Below are 12,601 nucleotides of genomic sequence, written 5' to 3'. Positions count from 1 at the left end.
AAGAGAGTTTCGATGCGACGGTTCTTCGGAGTAGTTGATGGAGGCGAGGCATGGTCACACAAGTCTTTATACAACTGATGAAACACTGCTTCTTCTGAGATGAGACCGCAAGCGTCCTCCATATATCGATCGTGTTGAATTTAACTGGGATGATCGTTTTGACATCCATAGCCATCTTTCTTGCTCAACCCTGCAATGGTTATCGCCAGGTGCTTGTAAAAACAAGAGATTAAATTTTTTTTCTTGTTCTAGCCATCTGGTCATAACCATTCCCTCTTCGTCTTTGTCTTTGGGTTCGGCTTCCACGGTATCCTCACGTTCTATTTCCAAAGATTCTCCATCATTCAGAGAGGGATAAGAATCTTCCATAATTTATAACAGTCTAGAATGACTTCTCTCAGACTGTTGACTTCTAGAGTGTTGTCGAATTCTGCATATACGATGACGTTCACCGTGCTGGGTAGAGCTTCTGCAAACTGAAGTTCAATACGCAGTTGGCCAGATTTTATTTGATTGGAATGTCTTTCGTCTCTGACTTGGTCTGGAGTGAAATCAAAGGCCCACAAAGCATAGCCTCCTGCATAATCGTCGTACGAAATGCCATGACTGGTGTTCATCCCTAACTGTCATAAGTAATTATTCTCCGTAATCTTAGGTTTGAAGGGTCTGGCACACAAGGTCTTGCTATCGCGACTGCTTTCGATCTTGGACACTCTGTAGTGCTTAAACTTGAAAGAAATGACAGTGACGTCTCCGATGAGGGCTTTATTACTGACGATACCAACGATTAAACGTTTGGATAATTGTCCTTGGAACATATGATCAACGATTTGGATCGGAATGCAGCGGCAATGGTGAAGTTTTTCACTTCCACGCGTTGTATTGGTTACTTGGCAGTCATTCTGCTCAAAGTGTGACTGATGTCGTTTCCCATTTTAGTTAACACTTATACGCGTCTCACGTAGAGTCTGACTTCTTGAATGATGGCTTCGTACTCGTTGATATGAACCATTAAAAGGAAAACGGTGCTGCTGAGTGTCAGACGTATATCCACTCCGTTTAGCAAATGCTTTTCTTGCAACCACATGTCCAAATGAAAACGAACCATCAATTCTAAACTACGTCATCGCAGAATTTTCTTTCGACGGTCGTTAAAGATCACATTGTGAAGATCGTCATCTGCTGTCACGGCTATGTCGTCAAACTTATGCACGTCCGTTGTGTCAGGTTTCTAAAATATGCAAGCATCCAGATGAGTGTTCTTGGCCTCCTTGCCGTACGTCAAGAGACTTTCCAGGTAGGCTCGGTAAGGGAAAGTATCCATGCTATTGCTGACAAGTACAAATCTACTTCGCTGAACAATGCATGAAATTGTTGACAGGAGCTACTTTAGCATCGGCTCCCGGAGCGGTGTCGTCCGTTTTGATCACTTTGACTTTCAGGTACAAGTAACTGCTGTTCAGTTCGATATAAATTCGGACTGTCCTTTGATTTCGAATTCGATGGGGCTGAGGTTGTCAAAGGCGAGACGGGATGAAATTCTACCCATTGGGATTCTTGGATCATAGTCGGTGGCATGACAAACATATTATGTTCCAATTTGGAACATTCACAGAACTCTCGTAGAATCATCTTTTTTTCTGTTTAATAATCGACAACATCTAATTCTCGAACGGTTCGTCTTTTCTTGGTCTTCCTAGATCCGTGGATATGACGACCACTGGAGGTGTTTCTTTGTCGTCTCTTTCTGCTTTGTACTTGCCGTGTCGTCAGGGAAGCAGGAATGCCTGGCTCACCAGAGTCCAGGATATTTATAGGAGTTTCTAGTCAGCCCAAAATTCTTTGTCAGTTTTAACCAAGACATTTTTGCTTGCTTTCAAGAATGCTTCTTTGGGATTTCGTTTGACGATGATGACATTTTGGTGAAATTCTTTGCCGTGCGTCAAAGAACCTTTCAAGGCGTCCAATCCTTGTGTCACCATCGGTTTCAAAACGGGGGTCACCGAACGAAAGGCAGGTTTCAGCATATTTCCTAAACTATGTCCTCGCTGTCGATCAACTCCTCTGTACACAAGTCATTAGAGAATCGTTTTCGAAAATGTAGTTTCACTGTGAGTTTCCTTTTGGCAAATGTCTTATTTTGTCCCAGGTCTCTTTTTATCCCAATGCTGAAACTGTCGAAATACGACGTACTGACGGGTAAATAGTGAGGATGTACAACTTTGCTGTGAACGTGATAGATGTTTCCACATTCCTCGTCATTAACTCCGGCAGAATCCACTTTGAAAGGAATGACTCGCAGTAACGGTGCGCAGGTGTGTTCCTCTACATTGTATTCAATCACATCCGAGTACACAAAGATCAAATTTTATCCTTGGTTCAATTATACCCGGGATCGAAAAAACTTCGCAAAGTCAAGTTGTTGCCGATAGATGTATGTTGTTACCCTTGATCATCTTGAGGTCTACACCCAAAGTGTCAAACAATTCAGGACAAAATGTCAAGAACAACGTTTCACCATCCAAAAATTTCATCAGCACGCAACGAGCCACTTTATGGTACTCGAGGGTGACACTTCATTTGGTTTTGTCCAAGGCTTTGCCAAATAGCGCATTGAAGTTTGCAGCAATCGTGTTCACCAGATGTTGGCCGTTAAAACAGATATAAGTATCGTGGAGTATTGGGAGACACTTGCGTTTCATGGAGGCATATACAGTTTCATTTTTATTCAAATACTGTTGCACTTGGTCTTTTAGAACTTCGACCTCAAAAGTGTTTTGATATTCAGTGATGTTTTTGATTTGAGTAGTGTGAACCATTTCCACTAAAGCCACTTCCCAATGGGCTTCGTGATTAAATTGGATTGCCTGAGGTAATTTGGCCGTGAAACAGCACATGGGGAACAAATCCATGGAACTGTCATAGGTGTGACGTTAAGTAAAATTAGTTATTAATATTTCTAGAGTTCTGCTGTCCGAGGGGTCACTGGAGGTTAAAGGAGTGTCCATAAGAGGATTGTTGCGGTTGTCTTGGTGGTGACTGCTGGGAGGGTGACTGGTGTTGGCCTCAAGTCTACCGTTGTTACCGTTAGAGTATTTTAGGAAAGGGTCGTGGAAAAGGAAACCGATGCAAGTGCTCAGTAAAATGCTCCACAATTGTTGGTCTACTTGTTGCAAAATCAAATTGGCAATGTCAGCACCGATGACACAATACACCACAAAAATGTGGCAGAAAAAGACGATTTGCATTTTAGGCACACACTTTCCACGCCACCCCCAAGAGCTGCGTTTGCAGATCTTGCAGATAAGAACTCGGCGAAGGAGTGGTCACTGTAGTGATTGAGGCTGTGTTGAAGGGCATGCTGTTCACTTCTTTTTACAGTCGATGACTTGCGAAGCGTCGATTCAAGAGTCAAAATTTGGCGGATACCCTTTATAATGTACTTTAATTTCTTTGACACGACTTTTTCCAGCTTTTCGGGTTCTTCGATCGAGAATGCTTTCGATGCCGTACACTTCGTCCTCTTTTTTTCATCACACTTTGTAACTCGGGCAGGTAAAATGTTCCTTTTAACACTTCCCCGTTCATTTCTTCCAATTTATAGACGGTAGGATAACGGCCACGCACTCATCCAGTGACAAGAAACAATTCGGTGGTCCAGTTGGGTAAGTAACCTTTGTCGAAAAAGCGTTTGTATTTGCCAATGCACACGCAATCTCCCGTAGTGAACACTCCACCTTTCTCAGGGACATACACAGAGGGGGACGTACCAAACAGGAACTCAAAGGCTGTCACTTCGCTGCCGGGAGTCACTTTTTTCTTGTGGAGCACATCCAATGTTTCGATGGTAAGATTGGTTGTACGCTTTGACCAGGTGCGGAAAGACATCGATGTACTTGAGAGTGTGTTGATGTGCAAATTATTTCCACATGCATTCTTTTAAGGTGCGTTGAAAATGTTCCACGATGCTGGCTTTGGTTTGGGGATTCTTGGTGGCAAAAAAATGAATGTCTTGTTTCTTTAATTCTTTTTGGAAAGCTTGGTTCAGAAATTCGGTTCCTTTGTCGGTTTGCCACGGAGGAGGGTGACTACCACTTTGATTAATCACAAGTTTGATGGATCGCACTAACTTAGTGTTCGATTTAGAAGTCAATGTCACGAGCCAGGCAAATTTAGAAAAAACGTAGATGACGCAAAACAAATATTTGTAGCCATGATTATAGGTGGCCAATTGAGGGACATTGTCCAAGATGTCCTCCACTCGGGTGTAATTTCTGGAAATGTTTCGTCTCATGGGTTTGTGTAAGGTGTACGTGGCTTGTTCTTATAATCATAGTTGCACTTAAGATAAACGGACACTTCTGAGTCGGGCTTTGGCAGCACGATACAATTGCTGAACTCATCCGTATCCCGCGGAATTGGATGGATCGTAGTAAATGCTGGTTAACACATTCTACATCAGGACATTTTTAATAAGTCACTCACTCTTCACTGATGCCACTCTTTAATTTATGTGGCTTTGATTTGCTTGTAAGGCATTACGTGCCCGACAAGCAATAGGTGTCAAGGAGGATGCCTGAAGAGGGATAATCAGTTTTTGTTTACCTTCTGTCATCACTTGTTTCCTTTTCTCTTTTTAATCCAACCATTTCTGGATGTTGGTGTTGTTAACTTGCGTAGTTTTTTTTTCTGGTGACGTTAAAAACACTTACGTTTTTCTGTCTTCCCTATGGCTGCGACTGTCTTGGTCACTGGTCGTGGCAATGGATATTTCATTATGGTCTTAAAATCTTTAAGTGTCTCTGGAGCTGTTTCGTCTAAAGATTTCTGGTGAAAGAGTTGAAGTCGTTGTAACACTTGGCTGTACCGTTCACATTTTTCCGTTTCTGACAAATCGCTGCGATCAATCAACGACTGTAATTCGTATTGTAATTGGGACATCTCGGTCAAATGAGGATTGGGAGGTAAATGCGGGGTCCGTTGCTCTGGCCAACGATGGCATTACTTCCAACTTTTGTAAGGCGCTAAAGTAAGTTCCACTGGATTCCAAAGGTCACGTCTGAGATATTTTGACCCCAGAGGTCCCTTTTATCTTTGTCCCATGATTCTATCGCTGCAATGTTTCTAATACTCCTTACAGAAAGGGTCTTAACGACATAGGCAAAATTCCTCCACTTTGTACCAACATCTTTTTCTTTTGATGGATGGGTATTTTATCCTTGTCCATTTGGCGAAAAACGGGTCGATGATTGGCTAAGCATTCTATGTGATGCGGAGACAAAGGTATAGTGCCTTTCAAGACATTCAGGCAACAGTCACACACGATATCGACGACGTCTTTGGAGGATGTTTGAATGAGTTGTTTTCGCATGGGTGGAGGGGTTTTGGACAGGTATGAAAACACGTCCCAATGTTTGGCTATACGAGGATGAAGTCCTTTCCTTTTCTTTCTTTAGGGGTTAGAAGAGTGATGACTTCTGGGGGGTGACTTCTTTGTTTGTTCCGGAGCACAAACACATTGATACCTATCGTCTGGTACATGTCTTTTTTATAGTGGAATGCGTCGCCACTGATCATTTCGTATCATTTTCATGGCATGCCTCACTCGACGTTGACGGCATTGCAACGGATTAATTAGGGACAGGTCTTACTTGGATAAATCCAGTAAACTTTGTAATATGCCCGATCTCTCTTGGACTTTGATTTTGGGGAGAGGTACATTGTGAGGTGTTGCCGCAGCAGCTAAAGGGTTAGATGGTGTCACTGCTAGAGAAGAAGATGGTGTCACTGCTAGAGAAGAAGTTTCTAGGGAGACGGGTTACCATTTTTTCATCAAATTAGGAAACATGCGTGTCAAATTGGGTTTGGCTGGCATCACCAACAACGGTGAAGTGGAGGAACCTGAGGCTACTAGATGCGTGGTCATCCGTCGCTGCAGGTCGTGGCCTGGGATGTAAGGTTACGTCCTGGCTGAAGTTCCTCTCTTGTGGGTAGATGCTGCTTTCTGGAGTCGTTTCTGTGGAAGTTTCTTTTTCTGGAAGATTTTCGTTTTCTTAGGACTTTTCTTTGTCTGGGATTGTGACCTAGTCTTGACACCACTGCTCTTTCTCTTCTGGGTCAGTTTGATTCGGGGAGTGTCTTTTTTCTTAGGAATGACTTTGAGAGCGTTGGGATCCCATTTTAAGAGGGAGTGAATGATGACACCTCCTGGAGAATCGCTACCTCTAATTTTCAAGATGATTTACCTTTTGGTTTGAGTCTCGATGCGGAGATCGACCAGTTACGTCAAGGCTATTTTGTACTTTGTTGCTCTCAAAAAAGCGTTTGGTTTGATGACGAATGTAAATTATACCTTGAAGTAATAGACGTGCTGTCACCGTAAACCATCGTAAGGCTGTTCTGAGTCTGGCTTCAAAGACACGAGCACGTATTCGCGGATTTGTTTCGCGACTGATGTTGTACAAGGCATGAATCAGTTTGACGGGAAGATGAAACTAAAGGGACGTTATATTGAAAATGTGTGAGACGGACCAAAACGACCGAAGTTTTTATAGATTTTTTGTAAGACGAAGGGGACATATACACGACAGGCCATCGGTCTTGGCACCAGTGGTGAAACAGAGGGAGACGAAATTGCAAATAATCATGGGTGGAGGGTTTTAAATCCACGAGTTAATAGGCTTCTTCTTCTGACACTGTGGCTAATACAGGTTAAAAGGTTACTTTTTTCACTGAACATTCGAATAGATGATTACAAATCTTTGGCATAGTTTGCCACTTCTTTTGTCCAAGCCTCGAAACCAAAACCTTTTCAGTCACATACATCTGTCCTATGAGGATGTAAGTCACAAACTACACATACATCTTCTTCAGTAACTAAAAGTTGGCGAATCATTTTCTCCCGTAGACGTAGAGAAGTATCGAGATGAAAGCGCAAGGCTTTTAACAGGATGAGTCTCTCGTGTACATTTAAAGTTACCACCCTCATGCTTTTAGTGGTACTGAGGTACTGATCGTGAAGAACCCACAAGGAATCGGCTGGTAAACGAAATCCCAGAAAGGAAGACTCTAAGACACACACCACACGCCGGCCCAAATTGAATGAATACAGTTCTCGTAAAAAGCGTTGGTAATCAACCACAGTCTGAATACATTCATTGATTTCCTTCCACGGCAATTGTGGTATCACGATAACGGTCGTGGCATGGAAGCCAGTTTTTGTAGCCGCCTTTGCTGAAGGTAATAAACGTTCTTTTAGAACAAATTGTTTAGTCACTAACTCACATGCCACATGCCACACAGACGTTTTCTCTTGAACCAAGATTTGTTAGTGTAAAAGAGTTTGGTATCCACTATTTTTTCCGTTTGAATTCGGTGTAGTATGTCTAGCTTGTAAGACGTAGGATAAATAGCAGCCAACGTCTTCTGGTGCTCGTCCAGTTGATCAATTTCTGACCATTGGAACGCTTTCAAATGAATCATTCCTCCTATAGCATTCAGGTATTAGTGGTCCCAACATTGGTGACGTAACGGATGCAATTGTTCTTTGCGTTGGACTTTAATTTTGACAAACTCTCAGCAAATGCATTCTTTCAACTGCAAACCACTAATGTTCTCTTGTAAAGTATCTATCACGAGATTACTGAGGTCGTTCCACTACAGATAGGTAGTGACAGTGCGGGGACCATAGAACATGTTCTAGGTAAGCTGAATCTTTCTGCTCCCACTGGTGAAGTGATACACCGCAACAGAAGCACTTGACTTTATCCTCTTCGCCCAAGTAGATAAATCCGGCTCTGACTAGTTCTTCAAGAGTAGGTTCTTCCAGGTATTTGAGCCATTTTCATTGGAAGGTTTGGAATCGACTTTCAAAGTTGCAATGTTCATACAAACACACAGGGAACGAACATTCTTCTTTCACATGCTCGTGACGATGAGGGTACGGTGAAACCAGCAGTAGGTCGCTCAGGCACAGATGACACCCGTAGGATGGTAGCTGTACGGTAGTATAACGTTGAGGATAAAAACCAGTAAAGTGATAAGGTGTTATGTAACGAGTGGCATCGCTTTCGCATCCGTCAGGATTGACACGCACAACATCACTTTCCAAGGTAGATCTGGTAATAATAGTCATAGTGAAGTTCCCATGATGTCTTGTATTCATAACGAAGTTCCCATGTTGTGGTACCGAATCACGGAGGACACAGTGTACGGTATCACTGTCATCGCAAGACACAGCATCGTACTCCACATGAGAATCACTAAACTTAAATGGTATCTTTTTGTTAGGATTCGTCCTTCTCGCTTGGCCATGATAGTCACAATGAACTATCGGTCTTGGACGTTTTCCTTTTTTATATGCTAACCAATATCAGCATGTCCGTACAGTTAAGTGAAGTGGTTAGGAGACTCACTCTCTTGTGGTACACAATTTGATACAGTTTTTCCAGAAGTCGACTGACAATTTGGTGTGTGGCTAAACGTACGATCTTGTGAGTTTGGAAAGCGATCACTTTAAAATGTTGATCTTCTCCAGACTCAAAGGCTTATTTCAAATACCCCAAAGTTCACCACTTGACTGGTGCGATAATTGAAAGTCAATCCTTTCACTTTACACTCGATGTACACTTTTCCTAGGGGTTCCCGGTGTTCGTAGCCGTAATGTTTGGGACCGCCACCAGCAAAATTTAGAAACTTGTCGTCGGGGTGCACTTACCTCCAGGCTCCTAAATAGTCTCCCTCGATGTCAGGGTGTCGGTGACCCAGGCGATCGATGCAGATGCAATTGTCCGTGTCAAAATACAACACACGATCTCCTTACTCTTCGTACAATTTTAAGCGAGCATGGGCTGCCACTTAGGCCGCAATGATGACATTGGCAAATTCGTCGGCCTGTACAAAGTCCTGTTCTTCTTCGTAATTGACCAGGAACAAGTCCCACGAAGGACGTCCATGTGTTTCATGTATTTGGTTTTTGGCGTGAATCATCTGGAAATAATGGAAAGGTTCTGTCAAGTACTCCATATTAGGTAAACTCGACCGTTTTGCCATTTTGCCCTGCAAACAATTTAAGATCACTTTGGCACATGATCTCCTTCTTTAGTATTTCTCTATGTGGTCTAAAGTGATGCCCTCCTGCTCCATGTATTTCTCATTGAATTTCTCTTGGTCTTCGGGAGTGTGACACGCGGAAAGATAGCCACTAGCTTCTTGTTTCAGTTTCAATAGTCTGAGAAAATGCCTTTCTGAGTCTCGTTGCTCTTGTGTTACTGTTCTGTCTTTGGAAAGTGGTAAATTTCATACACTTCTAACAATTGATATCCCAGATCCAAAACTTTGAACAGTTTCACTCTGACCCACGTTCCAGTCAAGGCGCGTCTTCCTGGTTGTGCTAACAATGTCAGTCTTGGTTGTAAGTTTCGGCTCAGGTACGGCAAAAGGGAAACGTTAGTTTTCCTTGGCAGTGGTGAGGTATAACTGGATGGTACAAGTCTGTGGGAGGCAAGACTTTACATTTAATCAATCGTTCGTATTGTCGAATAATGTCCACGTCAGTGTATTTCGTCAGCAACTGTGGGTGCCCTGCAGAAAAGTGACAATATTTGCACACGTAAGGATACAGTGAACACACGTCCAAGTATTTGATTTCTTCTCCTTTTTTCTCGTCGCTGTGGTACAGCAAACAGGTGGCTTTCGTCCGTCCTCCATACAAACTGTCCCGTGGGTTCAAATGGTTCACCAGCTTGTAGCTTTCCACGATGCGCTTAAACTCGGGATCGGTTTTCAAACGGTGATCATACACGTATTCCCACATTTCCACGATTTGGTATCCCTGCTGTCGTAACTTTAGGCGTCGGTGACAAGTGGTATCGTGCAAGTCTTCCATGGTACGTTGTCGAAACAGATTTTTTGTGTCATGTTGAGGGTAGCAGATGAGACGTCCGTGAAATAAGTATCCGTTAAATTCGTACACGATCTTAGAGTTTTCTAAGTCCCAACCACCCACCGAATACGTTCCGATGATCTTTTCTCCTCCTCCGTTTCGGGCGTATTGGATCCTTTTGTCCTCCATGTCGTAGTAGTGACCATCAGGCAAATGAGGTAGAACGGCGTGTTGATTGGCTTCGGTATTGAAAAAATGCGGTAATAACATTTGGCCATTTCTTTCATTCCAAACGTTTTAGGCACTCGACTCAAAGGCATAGCCAAGTAACTCATCGAATCTTTAAACTGCACTTGTCCTACTTGCATGAAAATAAGTTTGGCTCCGTTCAAAGTGACTTTAGGAATACGTTGCTTTGTTCCGAACAGTATTTTAGAAGAAATTGTCCATCGTATCCCAAGAAATTGTGAGCCATCACCGTGGCATAGCGATGACAATCTCCGTAATGTTTGATGTCCTCTTGGCTCCACGTCTTGTCGTTGGGGCATAAGATCCACTGGGCGAAATCGGTCAGTGTGTTCGGTTCTCGAAATTTTTTTTCACGTCCTCCAGTAATCTTGCTGAAAAGATTGGTTCTTGGATGCATTTTTTGCACGCTCGATGAGCCACGCAGAAATTAGAAATGTGAATGCCGGTCTCTTGCATGCATTAGAAATCAAAAAGATGAAATTGCCTTTCTTCTTGTGGTCATCGTCTTTCTTCTCCTATGGAGATTGGCATGTTTGAATGTTGCATTCGTGTTCCAAGTCCACGAATTGGTGACATCGTTTCTTTCCAGGACAAATATGTGCCTTGGCATTATTGCTATGTATCACCTGGCCACAAGTAGGGCACAATCTCAGGAGTTTTCTAGCACTTTTCTGCTGTGAACCTTGCGTTTTCAAATGTTGATGGTAACAGATAGGGCTGAAAATGTGCCCTGACAAGTCGGGCAATATACTCGTTGTTGTGCTTCGTCCCTCACATTTCGATCCACAATGCTGGTGTTGCTCTCGATTGTTATACCCATAGTCACATTTCTCACAGTAATAGCTGTATCCCAGGAATCCAGTGATACTGTTAATGGCATCGAAATGTTCATCATGATGATAGGTGTGACTGTATTTTCCATCTTTGAAATTTTTGGCTTGAAACAAATGAGAGCCGCGCACTTCTTAAGGGTGTACTTTCAGCGTGTAGTGTGGAGCCACAACATTTTGCAATTTTCGCATTTTAGGAATGTCACAGTGCGTGTCTTTATATAGGCCCGCTTACTGTAACAGAAGTTTTGCTTCTCTTTGTTGTTTGGCTCGGTCCAATAGTTGTAGAGTTTTCCAGGCTCTTTTCCATTCTGCCGTGTCGTTCTTATCGGACTAAATTTGTCCCATCACGAAGGCTTAGGATAAACACTTCTGGCCTTGAGTGAGTGTTTTTAATTTGGACAATGCTGCGCTTGATGCCGCGAAGGTCGTCCACCAATAACACCTTTTTGCGTCCGGTCCCTTTGGGAAGAGAAACGTGGGTTATGGACTGCTGCAGGTGTTGAATATTGTCGATGACTTTACAAGGTTTCAGTTCTTATTGTCTGCTAAACTCGAACCAAACGAGCGACTTCAAACTGTCGTGATAAATGGAGAGTGTCAAGCGATCGTCCTCGTTGGCTTGATATTATCGTTTCAGTGTGGTTAATAAAATATCCCACAATCTTTAAATTTCACCGTGTACGTGTAGACCGTGGTTCTAAACTTTCTAGAGAAACGTTTATCGATCTCTCGAATATGATGGTACTTTTCAGGGGTTACTAAGGGTGGCCTTTGGTTTGACGAAGACTCTCTGGGTCTTAATTCTGGCGCACTCATGTCATCTTCGAAATCGCTGGCATGAATTTGAGCGAAGACTTCAGCTACTGTGAGATTCGATAGGCAACGATTCTGCTTCTTTCTTCTAATTTTTCCACTAAATGATACGATCGTTTAATCTTGATGGCAAAAAGTCAAATGACTACGTTTGAAACTCCTTGGCCTCCTAAATATCTATGTAATAGTCTTTCCTATATAAAGGACCAGTGTCTTCCCTCCAAGTATTCACTTCACTCTCAATCCTACCAGAAAGATGGAAGAGCAAACATAGATGGAACGTCTGATCAGAGAGGTTTTCTTCCTAGAAACCGGCAGACTACTTTCCCTCTTTTCGAAATAAAAATCAAGATTCCTGCAATATCTGTCAGATGAAAGGACATTGGTCTTCAGAATGTCCACAACGTCAAAGCAAGACAGGCGTCAAACGAGACAAAGGTCAAGATACCTTTTATCATTGTCAAGAGGAAGGACATTTGTCTTCAGCGTGCCATAACAAACAGGAGAAAGATAGAGCTTCAGAACAAGGAGAGGTACCCTCCGACAAGGAAGAAGAACCCATATATGTCAAGAAATAGAAGAAAAAAAAAGGACGAAAGTGAGGAAGAGGAGGAAAAAACTGTGACAGTGAAGAAATTCAAAACAAGGAGAGGGTGAAAAGACTAACAGGAAGAAAAATGAATTTTTTAAAGCGTTATGTTCTTACACTGGATTGTAAATTTGTAACAGAGAATATGCCAGAAAGAAAACGTAAGTGTCTGTTAGTTTTGATTTTTATAATTACAAGGACCTACACTCACGCACTCACACACGTCCATCATGA

This window comes from Sinohyriopsis cumingii, chromosome 14 (assembly GCF_028554795.1).
Source record: "Sinohyriopsis cumingii isolate HCF-2022 chromosome 14, ASM2855479v2, whole genome shotgun sequence".
Taxonomy (NCBI): Eukaryota; Metazoa; Mollusca; class Bivalvia; order Unionida; family Unionidae; genus Sinohyriopsis; species Sinohyriopsis cumingii.
The sequence above is the reverse complement of the archived record's forward strand: the minus strand, read 5'-3'. Positions refer to the sequence as shown.